We start from the raw sequence: 20,065 nt of genomic DNA on the forward strand, positions 1-20,065 counted from the left end.
TGACATCACATAGTAATATTTTTTCTTGTGAAATTATTATGGCTGTCCAATATAGGATATCTTCCAAATGCAACTGATTGTTGCCAGGAGAGATGTAAATGACAGGAATGCATATTAGCTTATATTTGTTTATTTTTCAGGAAAGTAATAATAAACTCTGCTGAATTTAATTTTGGTATTGGTTTATTCTCAGGGAAAATGTGATATTTGTTGGGAATTATTACAGCAATGCCACCACCTTTCCTCTTTATATAGTCATTATGGATGATATTATAGTTGTGGGGTGTAATTCAGGAGTCATTTATGCTGGTTTTAAACTAATTTTCAGTTATAGCAAGACTATCAGCCTTGTGCTGGGTAATCCAGCATTTAACTCAATAGTTTTATTTTTTAAGCTAATAATTATGTCAGTAAAGGTTAGATTACTGGGGTTGAGGGCTGACTGTTGTGGGGTAGAGTAGTGTGCGGATGAGAATTGTCTTGATATTGGTTGCAATAGGTAGGGCAAGGTTTAGGATTAATGTTTCCTCTTAGGAGGATTTTAGTATAATAGGTTATTACTAATTCTTGTTTTCTGTAGAGTATTTTTCCACTTAATTTATATTTGGGGTAAAGGTAATTAAATAGGTTTAGTGCAATGTATGGAGAGCTTAAAGAAGAAGTGTGAATAGATGGTTGGGACAGAGATGGAGAAATGTTGAGTGCTATTACTGAGTCATGGGAGGATGAGAGATGGCTCAATATGAGAAGAATATAGGATAAATTAAAGAGTAGCGGGTTAAATAAAGGGATCTATATTTTAATTATTTCAGGTAGTGGGGAAGTAGGAATCAAGAAGAAAGCAAGAAGTTGTAGGGCTGTAGGATATTCAGTGGTCTGATGTCTGAAAGATGGTAGAAGGGTGGTAAGAAGGAAGTATTTTTATGAAGGAAAAGAGTTAGGTTGTCCTGCTATGTGCTGTTATATTTCTGAAATGTGAGAAATAGAGAGGTTTGAAAGGATAGAGCATGAAGATGTAGTTAAGATAGGAATCAATGAGAGTTTAAATGGGGAAAGAAGAAGCTGAAATGTAGAATAATAGATAGCTACTACTGGAGAGGGGGTCTGAATATAAATGGATATAATGCAAAGCAGTAAGTGCAAAACAGTAAGTGAGGGAGAAAGGTTGTTATAAATTATGCTAAATGTTATATGGATATTGGAAAATAGAAAATACAACCAGGATATCTATTTACAATAAATAACAGAGTTTCAATCACAGGAAATATAAAAATCAATACAGATGGAAAGACTCAGACAGATACAGAAAAAACAGCATTTAGCTAATCTCATTATATTTTTCTAACTGACTGAAAAATTACTGTTCCCTAATTACTTACTAAAGCAAGGCAAGATGAAAATGGATGAGTGTCTTCTCAGGTCTAAAAACAGAGTGCATTCCTCACATCTCTTGCTACTATTCAGATACAATCTCAGGGCTGGCTACAGAATGCAATCACATCTGGTCACCTGACTCTGTGGTTCCCACACTACCCTCTCACTAGAAATTGAGCCAGGATCTGGCACAGATGTGTCACAATACACACATAGAACTTTAGCTAAGGTTTATTACAGCATCTGGAAACTGTAAAATAATTTATTTATTTTAATGTTTGTTTTCCAGGAAAGTCTGACTGAGACAGAGACAGTTTTCAGTGGAAGCCCAGGGAGAAATGCTCCAGATGCATGCCTTTGGAATGTGGGAAGAAACCACTGCACCCAGAAGAAACCCACACAACACAGGGAAGACATGCAGAATCCACACACCCACCCACACACTCAGCACCCTAGCTGAGAATTGAACCAGAGAACCTCTTACTGTGAGGCAACATCACTAACCGCTGGACCACTGCACCACTCTCAAATTCCAACATATCTACCCTTCCTGCAGAAAGCAACAAGCAATTTTTTGTCACCCCAGAGTAGCAATTAGTTCAACACTAAGGACAATAGAGCAGAGTCCCAGCCCAGACTTTTCAGAGACAGCGTCTCTGGCTGTATTCAGACCTATGAGATAAAATCTTTATGGCCTAAACCAAGTCATTTAATTTCAGACTATTTTCTTAAGGTTAGCTGGAATGTGCCTAGCCCCTTCCTTTCCAGCATCCTCTGTTAAAATATTTACAACAATGAAGTCTGACATACAGGTATATTATTTTCTGTCCAGCAGGACCCACTGTTGATACATTTTTAACACAAGCAACTTTACAAATACATTTTTAACACAAGCATCTGTACAAATCAGTTTGATATTCAGATGACATAATTGTTTACAAAACTCCAGCTAGCTATGCTGGCATATGTTACACATGCACCACCCTACTCCCCCGGCACACCTGGCACTACCTCATATCATCATAGTGACAAAGAATCACCCTGGAATATCCCCCTTTAAATTTTTATCCCTGGGATAATAACTTGTCCTTTATCATGGCTTAGCTGCAAGTGGTTTGCCACTGTTTAATGGTCACTGTAATGTAATTGATCGATGTAGGGTGCATCTTGTACATCTGTAACCTCTCCTTTATCCACAAATGTGGGATGCTGTCAAATATTTTTTATAATCTCTGCATGCCATACTTATAGATTACCTCTTTTCACAATTCTTCATTCTGACTCTATTTAACAACAAATGATACTTTGTTCCATATGACTTTCTTTTACTAATCTTTTTTCTATTGCCATGACTGGGTTTTCTTCTAAATAACTATAAACTCGGTCAGCAACAATTCCAGTGTATAGTTTATACATCGTTGGAAGGCAAGTTACTGGTCTATAGCTTTTAGGATAGCTTGCAGGTTCACTCTTACAGAGGAGTATCATGTTTTCTGTTGTCAACCAGGTTGGTGTCTGTTCATGTTGCACATATAGGTAGTTTTTACTCAGGGCTAAATGTTCATGTAAAGATGTTAATACATTTAGCCAGAAGTTAGGTACTGCATCTGGGCATAGGGTTTTCCAGTTAGGACCCTTTCTTAATTTTGTTGCAATTTCTCAGGCCGTTACTTCACCCCATTTCATATCATATCATATGCATTTGAACTTCTTACTGTTTCTTTTACTTCTTCTCTCCATTTAGTGTCTTTATCATGTTCCACAAACTCTTCATAGATATTCTCCAAAATGTGTCTATTTCTTTCTTTTTTGCTGGTATTGCCATTGTTTTTGCTTTGTTTCCCAATTCTCTATAAACCTTTTTTGGGTCATCAATGAACTGCTTATTTTGCATTAGAAGGCATTTTTGAGCCAAGGCACTAGAGTGTATACCTGATATTAAATTTGGTGACCTGGTCTCCTGATTGTTGTTTTATTCTATGGAAAATTGCAGAACATCTTTCTGTGGCATATTCTGTTCAGCTGTATCATGTGTCATCCATTGTGCTTTACTGTGGGAACTCACTGGCCTATTACCCCATAACATCGACTATGTCAGAGTTGTCAGTTGTACTGGTTTTCAGCTGAAGGCTCCAGAGTATCTTCATGTAGCAACTGATCAGATGCTTCTCGTTCCACCTATTTTTCCTTAATTTGTGGACTTACTGTTCTATCATGCTGTGTCATTACCAGAGTTGGGTTTTCTACACTAAATCCTTTACTTTGCAGGTAATCCATAGTTTCAGTTTCTAACGACTCCATTACTAATCCTTTTTTCTGCTTTATCCCTTTTTTTTATTTTTATTTTAAAATTTTCCATATCCAGATGAAGGCAATATGGGGTATTCACCCTTTTTAATTTCAAGTCTTTTGGGTTTTTAATACCATGACAGGAATGATGAAAGTTCATGAAATTACTTTTGTTTCAGTCTTTACTGTTAACAAAAACAGAAAACAATCAGTTTATAGCCAGTACAAAGCAATTAACAAGGAGATGCAATGTAGAACAGATTATCTTTCATTAACTGAATGCAGAAATCAAGAAGCTAGAGAAAGTAAGTAACTGGCATATTTAGTGTACTCTATTTGTCAAAAGAAGGGACAGCAGCCAACTTAGTAAGTGGTCCTTAGAGTGCAAGAACTATTCCTTTTTGGAGAGTATCACAGCCACTTTCCAGCACAGAGCAGGCATGTATTTAACTACTTAAAGTTAACATACAGCAAAGCTATTCATGGTAAACCTGCTTACATTGCATAGTGACAAAGTTTTGAAAATGTTTGGCAGTTGGGCCTTGTGACAGAGCTCTTGTAGTACTGAGGTCAGAATTAGAAGTAGTGACCAGAGACTTTGAAAGGTAAGAAAAGAGAAGCACTGAGCTAAACTGTAATATTGTATTGTATTGAGATAATAACATTAATATATGAAGGAAGGACCACAGTGAGTCAGATCAAGAGAATACATGGCATTGTAAGAATAGAGCAATGGTAAGAAAGTTTATGAATGCAAGGTCAAAATAGGTTTAGTAGCAGGTATACTGATAGAGAATCACAGTAATATAGTATATAGAGCTGTGTAGAGCAAGTTATCGTAACTTAACCCTACACTGATAAGCACAATATAAAGCAATCCTTTAATAAGCATTAATTGGATTAACCAGTACATCAAAAGAGTGTTATATATAAATCAAAACACCAGCAAATGTGGGAGGGAGGCATGGCCAAGATGCCAGTCTGATAGCAGCAGAAATCCGTAGCTCTGCTTAGATTTTAATATCCTGACAGGAAATATACTTTAATTTTTAGAAAAATCTCACTAAAAGTATACTAAAAGTTAGATAAACATAGCCTCTATTATTTTCTAAAAATTAATACATAGTCAAGAGAATTTTTTAATTATTCCTGTCGAGAAGTTTTCTACTGGAGATCTCAAGATGAGCAACTCGAAAAACCCACACCAGGAGAGTGCAGTGAAGAAAGAACTGCATCTTATAATAACAAACATCCAAGAACTGTCACTAAAAACATGAGCAACGTGAAGAACCCACACCAGGAGAGTGCAGTGAAGAAAGAACTACATCTTATAATAACACACATCCAAGAACTGTCACTAAAAACATGAGCAACGTGAAGAACCCACACCAGGAGAGTGCAGTGAAGAAAGAACTACATCTTACAATAACAAACATCCAAGAACTGTCACTAAAAACATGAGCAACATGAAGAACCCACACCAGGAGAGTGCAGTGAAGAAAGAAGTACATCTTATAATAACAAACATCCAAGAACTGTCACTAAAGCATGAGCAAAGAACTACATCTTATAATAACAAACATCCAAGAACTGTCACTAAAACATGAGCAACGTGGAGTGCAGTGAAGAAAGAACTACATCTTATAACAACAAACATCCAAGAAATGTCACTAAAACATGAGCAACGTGAAGAACCCACACCAGGAGAGTGCAGTGAAGAAAGAACTACATCTTATAATAACAAACATCCAAGAACTGTCACTAAAAACATGAGCAACGTGAAGAACCCACACCAGGAGAGTGCAGTGAAGAAAGAACTACATCTTATAATAACAAACATCCAAGAACTGTCACTAAAAACATGAGCAACGTGAAGAACCCACACCAGGAGAGTGCATGAACTGTCACTAAAAACATGAGCAACGTGAAGAACCCACACCCAGAGAGTGCAAAGGACTACAACTTATAATAACAAACATCCAAGAACTGTCACTAAAAGCATGAGCAACGTGAAGAACCCACACCAGGAGAGTGCAGTGAAGAAAGAACTACATCTTATAATAACAAACATCCAAGAACTGTCACTAAAAACATGAGCAACATGAAGAACCCACACCAGGAGAGCACAGTGAAAAAAAGAACTCTCTTATAAATAATAACAAACATCCAAGAACTGTCTAAGCATGAGCAACGTGAAGAACCCACACCAGGAGAGTGCAGTGAAGAAAGAACTACATCTTATAATAACAAACATCCAAGAACTGTCACTAAAAACATGAGCAACGTGAAGAACCCACACCAGGAGAGTGCAGTGAAGAAAGAACTACATCTTATAATAACAAACATCCAAGAACTGTCACTAAAACATGAGCAACGTGAAGAACCCACACCAGGAGAGTGCAGTGAAGAAAGAACTACATCTTATGATAACAAACATCCAAGAACTGTTACTAAAAACATGAGCAACGTGAAGAACCCACACCAGGAGAGTGCAGTGAAGAAAGAACTACATCTTATAATAACAAACATCCAAGAACTGTCACTAAAACATGAGCAACGTGAAGAACCCACACCAGGAGAGTGCAGTGAAGAAAGAACTACATCTTATGATAACAAACATCCAAGAACTGTTACTAAAAACATGAGCAACGTGAAGAACCCACACCAGGAGAGTGCAGTGAAGAAAGAACTACATCTTATAATAACAAACATCCAAGAACTGTCACTAAAAACATGAGCAACGTGAAGAACCCACACCAGGAGAGTGCAGTGAAGAAAGAACTACATCTTATAATAACAAACATCCAAGAACTGTCACTAAAAACATGAACAACGTGAAGAACCCACACCAGGAGAGTGCAGTGAAGAAAGAACTACATCTTATAATAACAAACATCCAAGAACTGTCACTAAAAACATGAGCAACGTGAAGAACCCACACCAGGAGAGTGCAGTGAAGAAAGAACTACATCTTATGATAACAAACATCCAAGAACTGTCACTAAAATGGACAAATTAGAAACAAAATGGATATTATCAAACAAGAATGCAGTAAACAACTGGAACTTCTAAATGGAATAGTAAAAATACAATCTGAACAGATTCTTGCCTTAGAGGAAACAGTAACTGACCTAAATACACCAGGCTGACTGAGAAACTGGAAGACCTTGAAAGTAGATCAAGGAGGAATAACATAAGAATATATGGAATTCCTGAGAAGGAGTGTGCTAACTTGATTCAGCTCCTCAATAAGTGGTTTTTATCAGCACTAAACATGCCTGAATCATTCTGTTTTGGAATTGAGAGGGCCCATCGGTCCCTGGCAAATCCAGCTTAATCTCTGAGTTCATCTAACCCCAGGTCTATAATAGTTAGATTTCTTTACTTGCAATACAATGACTTAGTGCTGAAATCAGCTTGGACTAATTCCCCTATCAAGATGGGTAAAAAAGTTATTTATTTTAACAATGACTACACCTCTACAGTCATATCCAGAAGAAAGGAGTGTGTTCCTCTAATTAAATCCTTGAAAAATGTCAATATTAAAGCTCAAATTCTTTTTCCTGCAAGAATAAAAATCACCTTGTTAGAAGGAGTGAAGATCTTTGATTCTCTGCAAGAAACAGTAGAATTTATCCAAAAGAAGAAAATACTGTCAGACATAGAAGAAATGGAACGGTCATCCCAGAGTTTGAAGAGACAGGCAGCAAAAAATGGATGGTCTATGAAGGAAGGAGCAAACAAAACTAAGAAGCTAAATGACAAATAAATAAATTCCTTCTAATTTTAAAAGCTTTGTTTTATGAATCATAATATATTTGATTCTGGAAAGTCTCTATGCTGTAAGGTAATGTGAATCATTTTTATTATTAACTTTCTCTTTTCCTTTCTATATCTACTTCTTCTAATTACATATAGTACTAAGTATTTAAATAACATTCTCTCTCTCTGTCTCTCTTCTTTCTTCCTATTCTTTTTTGTTACCAATGTTCCTTTTTTCTCTTTTCCCCATTATAGGTACTTTACATACTTTTCCCTTTTAAATCACTACAAATGATGTATGTCTTCTAATTTTTCAGTAATAGTATAATTTGACTTAAAACCAAAGTGCATTTTTTCTAGTGGGTCAGTGATGGGGTAATAAGGTGTTTCTGATTAGTGTTTGTAACTAGATGTTTTAGACTCTTTGTTTAGATACATTTAAACATTAATACAGTACATTAATGGTGTTTTATAGATAGCTAAATATAGGTTTTATATACTAGGTTCCTTTCTCTCTCTCTCTCTCTCTCTGGCCTGGTTAACTGGTGGGTAAATGATTGAAATGTTATAATATGATTTCTGATTTGAGGCAGCTGTTGTTACTTCTAAATAGCTGCTTTTATATGAAAGGGTTAATTTTTTTATGATGTTGATGTTTTGTGAGGAAACTGGTGGTCTTTGTTACTGTTCTCATTGTGGAGATTCATGACATGCACTGACAAGGCTTAGCTTGAGTGGGGGTTTTTTGTGCTTTCTGTAAACTAAAAACTTCAAGATCTGAATTTCTCGCTGAAAATGCTTTTTCTTCTCTAAAGACAACTTTTGTTGTGTATGAGCCTATTTAAATACTTTTTAACAAGTTTATGAAGCTGCAGCTTGAGGAAACAACAGTGATGACATCATTTGACCTTTTGAACTTGTTAAATGGCTGTACTTAGAATTATTTTCTCTTGAAATTCTGTCATCCTTCACTAGAGACTTTAAATGGTAAATAATTAGTTCTAATAAAAGTGTTTAACTCCTTTGAAAATGCCTATGTTCTCTTATAGATGCATACATTCTGCAGATTCAATGACACTATTAGTAACTAAATGACATCAAGTGAACCAGGAGCTGCATTAGAAAACTCATTATGCATATTAACATCAGACTTATGTTTTATAACTAAACCTTTAGTCAACTAAACAGAGGGTTGTGAGGCCCCCCTTCTCTCTCTCACCCCACTTCCTGATGAAAGACGTCAACATAGATATTGTTAATACATATGAGTAATATGTGTATAATTGCAAAATATAATAGTTATGTTGTAATAAGTGTTATATATATATATATATATATATATATATATATATATATATATATATATATATATATATATATATTTAACAGATCCTTACATGAAAAATGTTAGATAGATGACTGACTAAATGGTTAAATTATCTGATGTTTCTTGAAAAGTCTTGGAAATAATGACAGTCTTCTTAACCCTCAACTTCTAATGTTTATACATACTTTGATCTGATATGTATTTCTGGCATATCTACGTATTAGAGGTGCTGTTATCATATTTGACATATGATAATAACACCTCTAATACGTAGATATGCCAGAAATACACATCAGAGGTGCTATTATCATATGTGACATATGGCTGCCTTGGTGCAGCGGTTAGCATTGTCGCCTCACAGCAAGAGGATCTCCCGTTCGAGTCTCGGCTGGAACACCTTGTGTGTGGAATCTGCATGTCCTCCCCATGGTCAAGTGACGTTAAAGACATGCAGGTTGGTGGGTGAATGGGTGTGCCTTCTTTGAAGGTTGGGGGTCGGGCTGGAAATTCGGCACCGTAAAAATCCACTGCCAATCATTAGCAGACTGGAGTTCCGCTGTGGTGACCCCTAACCAGAAAAAGCCGAAAGACTTCAGACTTCATTATCATATATCCATTAAGTACGGAAGAAGTAATTAGAGATTTGGGGACCAACGTAGATAGTAATCTCTCCTTTGATAATCATGTTGCCAAAGTGGTTAGAAAGACCTTCTATATAGCCCATCTTATCACGAAAGGGTTCGCATCTAGATCAAGAGAGGTCATTGTGCCCCTCTACTCGTCACTCATCAGGCCCATAATTGAATACAATGCCCCTTTTGGGATGTACCTTACCCGACACCTGTAGCAACTGGAGAGACCCCAAAAGTACTTCACCAAGAGGATCATGGGCTACAAACAGATGTCCTATGCAGCTCGACTAAAGAAACTCCAGCTCTACTCAGTTGCTTACCGCCTACTCAGAGGCGATCTATGCCTGACGTACAAAGCCATGTCAAACCCAGAATTAATGGACATGCTCCACCTCAACAAATCCAAGTCCCTTAGACCTACACGCTTCAGGGACCTAAACCTCAGCACAAAAATAAATAGGACATGCTGGAGGGACAGATTAATTTCCCAGAGGCTCCCCTCACTCTGGAATATAATCCCAATTCATGTTAGACATAGTCCCTCGCTGACCCTCTTCAAGCGAAATTTGGACGCGTGGATGGGAAATCGCAAATTCACCCCTGGGATCTCTCCTGTGTCCCTGCTAGACGGAGGCACAGTAAACTAATCTTAAAAGGGTACCTTCTGTGACCTACTTTACAGAGGCACAGTAGGTTAATCTAATAGGGAGGCAGAAGCCAAATACACTCTGGCTAGGCTTATAAATGCCGTAGGGCAGATAGCCTAGTATCTACCTATGAACCTATGAACCTATGTGACATATTCATATAGCTTCAGATATATTGGACACTCTCATTCAAATGTATATTTCATGGATTCAGATTTCTTTAGTTGTTTTCATTATGCTTTTCTTTTTTGTTTTTATACTATATTCTAAGCAGAGATGGATAATTTGTGTCATTTGGTATTGGAGAGGTGGTGGATGGTTGGTTTAGTTAAGTTTTTAACTAAATCAGAAACTTTATGATGTCCTTCGTGGTTCACTGTTGCAGTCATCACTGTAGGGTTCTTCCTGCCAGCAGCAGCCCCCGATCGACCAGAATCCCAAAGTCTGGATCGGGCGCCAGCTGAGGTTGCATTTATCCTGACGTCAATGCACCGGAAGGTATAAAGACCTCAGCTGATGCCATTTCCCCAGTCTTTCTTGCCGCGCGGTGCCCTTTGCAGTTCACTGATGCTGGTCGGCCTGTTCCTGTTTGTTTTTGGATCTAATCCCAGGATTTTCATTTTTTACAGAGAAGTACCCCATTGGGGAGGTATTTTTCTTGCTCCAGTCAGATGTCAGAAAAAGTTAATAATTGTATTTCTTGTGGGAAGCAAATACCTCATAGGGATTTTCACCCTTACTGTATTCCCTGCCTGGGTCCTGACCACAACGTTGCTAATTGTGTGTTTTGTGCTGCTAGATTTAATCAGCGTACTATTAGGCATAGATATAACTTTGCCTTTTACTATTTTGGAAAAAGGTTTAATTATAACATGTCTTCAGATTCTTTTCCGGCTTCTGGGGTGTGTAAGAGGCGCAGGGATGCAGACAGGCCTCCGAGGTCCACAGCAAAGGATGTTACTCAGTTATTGCCAGTTGCTGGTTCGTCGGTCGTCAGTGAGGCGCCTTTGCAGCCCCTGTCGTCCGCCTCTTTTGAACCAATTGCCTGTACCAACTCCAGTGTGGAGCTGATGGGGTCTTCAGAATTGCCAGGGACTGGACCTTTGGATACTGCTCCCTCAGTTGGGTCTGGAGCCGGTAGGCAGGTACCGGCTTCTGAGGGAGTTCTCAGGCCTTCACAGCTTCCTGTAAATGTGGCTTCGGGTTTACATGCTAAATCAAAGTGTAAAGCTCCAGCTAAAGTGAAGTGGCTAGCACAGGCACCTTTTGATCAGGGTCCTAGGCCTCAGAGGCAGATGCTTAGGATGGCTGAAGATCTCTTAACTATGATCAGGGGTTCTCATCCCCCTCCTGACAAGAAACCTAGATTGCAGTCCGATTATGATTCTTCAGACCAAATTTCTGTTCTTCTGCTTCCTCCCTTGAGCAGGATTATTCTTTTCCTCTTTATGAGGATTCTGATGCTGAAGATTCCTTTCCTTCCGCCTCTCCTCCTGAGGATTATTCTTTTGGTGAAATTTTGCATGATATGAGGGTGCATTTTCACTGGGAAGGGCAGGAATTCTCTGAATCCAAGAAAAGGCTTAGGGATTTTCTTCTTCTCCCACAGCATAAGCCTCTGGTTATTCCCCCTGTATTGGACATCATTGATGATGTTTTTTCGGAAGCTTCTCTCTCTCCCCTGATTCTTTTCCCCCTACTCTGGCCAAACCGGATAGGTATTATAGGGTTCCAGATTCTCATAAATTTCTTTTTAAAAATCTTTTTCCTGATCCGGAAACAATTTCTCGGGGTCCTAAGGGTGTTAAAGCAGCCTCTGCTAAAACTCCTATTCCCTTTGACCGAGAGTCCAGGGCTTTGGAGAGATGGGGTAAAAAGGTTTATACTTCTGCTACATTGTCTATTAGGGCTTTGAACTGTCAATTTCATATGCTGAAGTATCAGCAATACCTTTTGTCTGTATTTCAACAAAAGATGTCAGCTGTGTCTGTTGGTGCGGATAATCAGGAGTTACAAGATTTATTGCATGCTATTGAACAAGTGGGTAAACATACCCTGCATTGTGGTATTGATTCTTTGGAAGCTTCTTGTAGGGCTGCAATCACTGGCGCTGTTATTAGAAGACATGCTTGGTTAAGGGATCAAAGCTTGCCAGATCAGATTAAAGCCAAACTTTTGGATGCCCCTTTGCAGCACGATGTTCTGTTTGGGTCCAAAGCTGAAGAGGTATTGAAGAAAATGGAAGACAAAGTCAAATCTATGCAGACGGTTAAGGATTTTCTACAGGTGCAACCTCCTAGATTTAGCAGACACTGGACAACTAAACCTTGGTCCTTTCCGGGCTCGGACAGGTCTCAGAGAGGCAGATTCAGGCGTTCCAGAGGTAGGGGACAGTCACAGTCCCATTTTAGGAATAGGCAGTGGAGTGCCCCCTCTCCCAAGGAGGTGAAGATAAATCTCAACCCTACCGAAAACAGTCTTTATGACTCTCCCTTTCTGGTTCCAGGGGCTCCTCTCCTGGAAGCTCCTTTGGGGGGAAAGATTTCTCTTTTTTTATCAAAATTGGAACCACATAACCCAGGACAAATGGGTTCTGGACATAGTCTCAAGAGGTTACAGATTTCATTTCCACACTTTGCCAAAACCGAATGGTTGGCCAGACCTGCCAAATCATCAGTGGGCAGAGGCACAATGGCAGGTTCAGTCCCTCCTGGCTATGAGGGCCATAGAATTGGTGCCAAATTTAGAAATAGGGCAAGGTTTTTATTCCAGACTTTTCCTGGTTCCCAGGAAGGAAAATTCGTGGAGACCAATCCTGGACCTCTCTGTACTAAACACCTTCCTAGATATACCAAAATTCAAGATGCTCACTCTGCAGCAGCTGCTGCCTATATTGGGCAAGAATGCTTGGATGGTGACTTTGGACTTAAAAGAAGCTTACCTGCATATTCCTATAAGGCAAGAGTGCAGAAGGTATCTGCGTTTCAAAGCGGGCTCGAAACATTACCAGTTCTCTGTGCTGCCCTTTGGTTTATCTACTGCGCCCAGGGTCTTTACAAAGTGCCTGGCACCAGTAATGGCATTTTGCAGACAGAAGGGGATTCAAATTTACCCTTATCTGGACGACTGTCTTCTTCAAGCGGACGACAAAGACACTCTACTTTGGCATCTAGCCTTTGTGCAGCATCTTCTTCAGTGCCTTGGTTTCACAGTGAATCTAAAGAAATCAAACCTGGTACCCACACAACAGATTACTTTCCTGGGTGCTCTTCTGAGTACTTCAACCCAGATGGCTTCCTTGACACCAGACAGAAAAGTGCAACTGGCTTCTTTTTTCCGACACCTGGCTTCAATGAAACAGCTGACTGTAAGAAAAATTCTGCAGGCTTTGGGTTACATGGCGTCCTGCATTCTGCTAATACCATATGCAAGGCTGCATATGAGGAAACTGCAGTGGTACTTCAAGAGTGTCTGGTCTCAGCATTACCACAGTTTGGAAACAGTGGTCACGATTTTGCCTTGTCTCCAGCGAGAGTTTCTTTGGTGGGCCAAAGCCTGCCTACAGAACAAGGGGAAGCCTTTTTGTCCTCCGCCGACCAACCAAGTTCTGACAATGGATGCTTCAGATTATGCATGGGGAGCCCACATGCACGGGAGATGTCTTCAGGGTGTTTGGATGAAGGAGCAAACGCACCTGCACATAAATTTAAAGGAGATGCTAGCTGTACAGAATGCCCTGATTGCCTTCAGGGACCTTCTTCTACCAGGACAATTGTTGATACGGACAGACAACACTTCAGTGATGTGGTACATCAACAAGCAGGGGGGCTCTCACTCTTACCCCCTGTGCAGATTAGCCATGAATCTCTAGTACACTGCTCTGACCTGCAGTGTCAACTTACAGGTGCAATTCCTGCCAGGGAAAGATAACACTCTGGCAGACGCATTGAGCAGATGCATTTCAGATCCACACGAATGGATGTTGGATGTTCGGATATTCAGGATGATTATAAAGGCTTGGGGATGTCCGGACATAGATCTCTTTGCATCCCCTCAAAATCATCAACTTCCAACATTTTGCACAAGTACCTACCACAAACTAGCATGGAAAGTGGATGCCCTCTCATTCAGTTGGAAACACCTCTCAGTATATGCTTTTCCTCCCTTTCCTCTTCTACCTTGGGTACTTCTGAAGATAAAACAGGACAGATTGCACATGATTCTACTGGCTCCCAATTGGCCTTGGCAATTCTGGTATTCCACTCTGATGAACTTGGTTCAGGAGCCTCCCTGGATTCTGCCTCAAATCCCTCATCTGCTGTCTCAACGGGACGGCCGGATACTGCACAGTCATGTCAAGGCTCTGCATCTAGCTGCCTGGCGGATCCAGGGTCTGTAAACACCTCTGCCCTTTCCAAACAGGTATTGGATGTAATCCTTGAAGCTAGACGGCCCAGCACTAGAAAATCTTATGTGGGAAAATGGAAAAGATTTTGCTCCTGGCGTCAAGTCCAGGGTGGTGATTCTTCTGTTCCAAACATTCCTCTGATTTTACAGTATCTGACCGAGTTATTACATACGGGCCTATCTTTTTCATCTGTTAAGCTTCATGCTTCTGCTATTTCTGCACATTACGATACGGATCCTCCGATTTTTTCTCATCCATTACTTAAACAATTTCTTAGAGGGGCTAAGAATATGCGGCCCCCTATAAGGGCTCCTGTTCCCAATTGGGATCTTAACTATGTTTTGGAGAAATTAACTTTGTCTCCTTTTGAACCTGCAGCTTCCACGGATTTTAAATTTTTGTCTTGGAAAACTGCTTTTCTTTTAGCTATTACCTCTGCTAGAAGAATTTTGGAATTGTAAGCACTCATGGCTGTGGAACCCTTCCTTATTTTTCATCAGGACAGGGTATCTCTACGGACTAATCCCACATTTATGCCCAAGGTGGTTTTGGCAGTGGCCTTGAATCAGTCTATTCATTTGCCTACCTTTTATCCTAATCCTCAAAGTGAGGAAGAAAGTCTTTTGCACTCTCTAGACGTGCACAGACGGCTTCGTCTATACCTAGACAGGACCAAGATATTCCAGAAATCTGATCAGCTGTTTGTCGCTTATGCTCCTACTGTTCAGGGGAAAGCAATCACTAAGCAAACGATTTCCAAGTGGATTGCCCATTGCATCGAGTTCTGTCACTCTTATCATGGCAATCCGGTTCCTGTTAATGTTAGGACTCAAGCTACTTCAGCAGCTTTTCTTTGTGGGGTTCCTACCAAGGATATTTTGGAAGCTGCTACTTGGAGTTCTGTACATACTTTTTCTAAGCATTACAACCTCCCTCTCTATTCTAAATCCAGGGCAGGTTTTGCTTCTGCGGTTTTGCCCGATTTTGTGACTGCTCCCTCTGTTTCTCCTCCAGCCACCCTTTCTTAGCTTTGGGACTCAACCCTACAGTGATGACTGCAACAGTGAACCACGAAGGACATAGTACAGTTGTGTACTCTTACCATAAATGTAGATGTTCGAGTGTGTTCACTGTTGCAGTCTGGGTTACCCTCCCTCCTATCCCCTCTTTTGTTTTTTCCTTGAGTATTGTCTGTTATGAGGTATTTTGGCTGCGGAGGTTTTGGGCATGGTTTCTTTTTTAGCCTTTTCTTTATGGGCATCTGACATCTGGGGCAAGAAAAACTGGGGAAATGGCATCAGCTGAGGTCTTTATACCTTATGGCGCATTGACGTCAGGATAAATGCAACCTCAGCTGGCGTCCGATCCAGACTTTGGGATTCTGGCCGATCGGGATTGCTGCTGGCAGGAAGAACCCTACAGTGATGACTGCAACAGTGAACACACTCGAACATCTACATTTATGGTAAGAGTACACAACTGTACTTTTCATGTATGTGTTTGTAAGTAGTTTTTAGTTTTTGAAAGTTGTGCTTAATACACGTTATGCATCCATGATAAGTAAGTTTTCAGTAGATTTCAAGTCAACACGGAAGAAAGGTCTTTCAGTTAGTAATAACATGCACATTATAGTCAATGGCTTATAAATGTTTATCATTAAATATTAATGGTTTGAACAATAATGTCAAAAGAGCTGGTTTGCTTAAATATATCAAAAGGCATAAAGCCCAGATCATCTTTTTACAGGAAACCCATCTATTAAAAAAAGATCTACAAAAATACTCACTCAATGGCTATACCTTTCTGGCTGATTCATGTTTTAAGACTAAGAGAAGGGGCACTCTTATTATATGGAAAAATACTTATACTGTGCCAAGAATTATAGATGCAATGTCAGATAAAGATGTGATGGTAAGCATGGTTATTTTGGAAATCAATAGGAAGTATTATACTTTGATTAATACATACTGGATACCAGGACTGAGTACTAAATATGTTGACAAATATCTGGACCTGATTACTTTAAATGCAAAAGATGAAATTATAGCAACAGGTGATTTTTACTGCCTATTATCAGGCAATGATACTTCTAAAAATGGTAAAATAAAACTAATATCTCAAGCCAAGAAGTTAAATGACTTTACAAACCAGATGAACCTTAAAGATATACATGGTCTAAGAGAACATTATTCCTTATTCTATACTCACTATTCATATCGGTTTGGTACACAAACAAACATTGATGAGGTCTTTGTATCAAATAATATATACTCTAAAATAAGTAATGTATCTATAATGACTTGTCCACTTTTGGACCATAATGCTATAAACTTTACATTAACTACACATACAGATGATTTAAGATTTTCTGCGGGGAATTCCTGCTTACATAACTAAGTTAAATGACTTTAGGGAATGGATAATGAAAGAAATAGACATGTTTATGGAAATGATAATGGTGAAGTGACTGATACTATACTATGGGACACTTTAAAGTTTATATATACGGTAGAATAAAATCTTGGTACCTTAAAAAAGGAAAGAGTGGTTCAAAGAACTTTTAGACTTACAAAAAAACACAGATAAGATAAAAATGGATGCAAAACCAAATAACAAAGTAGCACATAACAAAATTATTAAGTTAAATCAAAAATACTTAGAAGTTCTGAATCATAAGGTAGCCATAAACCTGGAAAAATTGAAATTACAATCTTATGCTGTAAATCCCAAACATTTACATAAAATAGTGATAAGATCCAAAAGAATAAACAATCAAAATCTTATTAATAAGATTAAATATAAAAGTGATGGTTCAGTTAAGAGAACATCTAACTTAATGGGCATATTAGAAGTGTTCAAAAACTACTATAAAGATGTAAATAATAACACACCACATTTGGAGAAAAATAATGTAATAAATACTTTTAATCATGAAAATATAACTACTAAGGTGCCAATGCAACAAAATAACACATTAAATAAATGAATAACACTAACATAAGTGAAAGAGAAAATTAAAAAAAAAAGAAAATAAAGCTCCAGGACTGGATGGAATAATTCCTGAACTATAAGATTTTTCCTGAATATATAATAAAGAAAATGCTGAGTGCCTTTACTGTTAAGCAAAAAGGTATAATACCCCCATCATGGAAATACTCAGTAATCCCCCTCATATTAAAACAAGGTAAGGACCCCAAATCTTGTGATTCATATAGGCCAATTTCATTACTAAACACCGATTATGAAATTTTCATGACAATATTAGCTAATAGGATAAAGAAAATATTACCTAATCTAATACATAATGATCAGGCAGGGTTCATTCTTCATAGAAAAGTGCAAGATAACATTATTAAATTACTATCATTAATAGACATAGCATGCAAATACAAAAAAAATAACAACTATTATTAGCGTAGACATAGAAAAGGCTTTTGATTCTATTAGTTGGTCTTATCTACAAAGAATTCTGATTGGTTTTGAATTCTCCTCAGATTTTATCAACTGACTGCGGTGGTGGTGCTGCGGTAGTGTTGTCGCCTCACAGTTAGACGTTGCACATTTGATTCTCAGTTAGAGCGTCTTCTGTGTGTCGACATGCGTGAATGGGCGTTCCTTCACTGAAGGTTGTGCTTTAGGCCCGGCAAGCCAGCACGTAAAAATCTACTGCCAAACATTATCGGACCGGAGTTCCACTGTGGTGACCCCTAACTGGGAAACGCCAAAAGACAGTATTAATGAAAATTTATAGTGGGGCACAAGCTTATGTGAAAATCGGATCATGTCTATCCTCACCATTAGAAATCCTCAAGGGAACTAGACAAGATTGTCCTTTCTCACTATTATTGTTTGCTCTTTCAGTGGAACCTTTTGCTACATATATCAGAAACAAGCAAAATATAATAGACTTTCAAATTAATAAGGGCTATTGTCCTAAGATACAATTATTTGCTGATTATATGTTGTTAACGTTGGGTAATATTGATGGTTATTTGCATGATGTTATAAATACCTTAAGCAAGTCTGAAATAATTTCAGGGCTTAAATGTAATCATAATAAATCCAAAACATTACTAATTAACAAAAAGATCAACAAAAACCTAAGAGAGAATAGCATGTTTAATTGGGAGAATGATATACTAGAATATTTGGTTGTTAGTATAAAGAGTACATGGAAAGAATCTGTTAAACTAAACTACAATAATTTAATAACCACCATTAGTGAACTAATCAAAAGATGGAATAAAATGTTCTTCATAATGGAGGATAGGCTCTCTTTAAATAAAATGATAATTTTACCTACATTTTTGTTTTATATTCGGTCATTGATACTACCCCTCCCAAAAACGTATTTAAAAAATTAGATTCCATGCTACTTAAACTTTTATGGTTCCCCTTAAAACCTAGGATTGCATATAAATGGCACATTAGAGCTTGGAACAGTAATGGGATAGCATTCCCTAGCTTAGATCTTTATTCCAAATCAGTTATAATTAATGTAATATTACAATCTGGCTGGAAAACAATACATGAGAGTCATATAACTGATGTCAGAACTATAGAAAATCAATTTAAGGAACAATATGGAATAAATAGAGGTCATTGGCTTTTATGTGAATTTTGTTTATTTAATAAGAAGATTGATCATTTTTCTTATGGCATTAATCAAATATTTAAAAACTTTAAAAATATAATTGATTGTAATTACAACATTAAACAATTTCTATTTCTTATAATTCCTATAGCATACTCTTCCGATTGCCTAGATTCTTTCAACATCAATGCAATACAAAAATTAAGGGAAAATAACTTAATATTCTGGCATCAGTTTATTGAAAATAAGAGTATTAAACTACTAAACTTTCTTTTATGTAGTGTTGATAATAGTCAAGACAGTTGGTTGTTTATACACTCATTATGGCAATTTATAGAAAACAAAATGAGAGTATCAATCAACCTGGAGACTGAATCAATACCTAGTTTGATTCAACTTTTTATCAGGTGTCTTGAAAAGACAGATAATCAAAAGTTAAGTATCTCACCTATCTATAAGATACTAAGAGAAGACACTCTAAAATTTAACTCAGATTTTTGGAATTACTATGTAAAGAATAATGGAGAACAAATATCTGATGAATCCAAAAAAATTATTGAATTTTACATATGGTACCTCTTCTTCATTATATTGGAGATTGTAGACATGAAAATTTATGAATAGGAGTTTCTATACTCCAGATAAAATAAATCTTATACTCAAAAACAGTGAAATCAAATGCTGGAAATGTGATGAATTACTACAGGCCAACTGGGTTCACATGTTCATTAAATGTAGAAATGTTGTTCAATACTGGCAAGACTTCAGATATTTTGTAAATGCTTTATGGTCTGATAACTGTCATATTTCTAACTCACTAATCCTATTCAATGTTCCTATACCTAATGCAATACCTAAATCTCAGATTGAGTTACTCTGGTCAATTCTTGCAATTGCCAGAAAAGTTATTACTTTGAACTGGAAAAGTAAATAAGATTTGATGTTTAAAGATTTTATTAATTTAGCAAAAGTTGTTTGTAAAATAGAACTGCAAACCATTTGTTATAGAGCTCATAACATTAGTCATAAAAA

At 37.8% G+C, this 20,065-nt stretch overlaps 1 protein-coding gene across 1 annotated transcript in view; it reads left to right on the forward strand.

Annotated features, from left to right (window-relative positions):
• Positions 1 to 20,065, forward strand: part of ZDHHC2 (zinc finger DHHC-type palmitoyltransferase 2) — a 1,463,314-nt gene that overhangs the window by 187,712 nt on the left and 1,255,537 nt on the right. The gene's annotated exons all lie outside the window — the stretch shown is intronic.

Source organism: Protopterus annectens, chromosome 2.part1 (genome assembly GCF_019279795.1).
Source record: "Protopterus annectens isolate FY-2018-M chromosome 2.part1, PAN1.0, whole genome shotgun sequence".
NCBI lineage: Eukaryota > Metazoa > Chordata > Ceratodontiformes > Protopteridae > Protopterus > Protopterus annectens.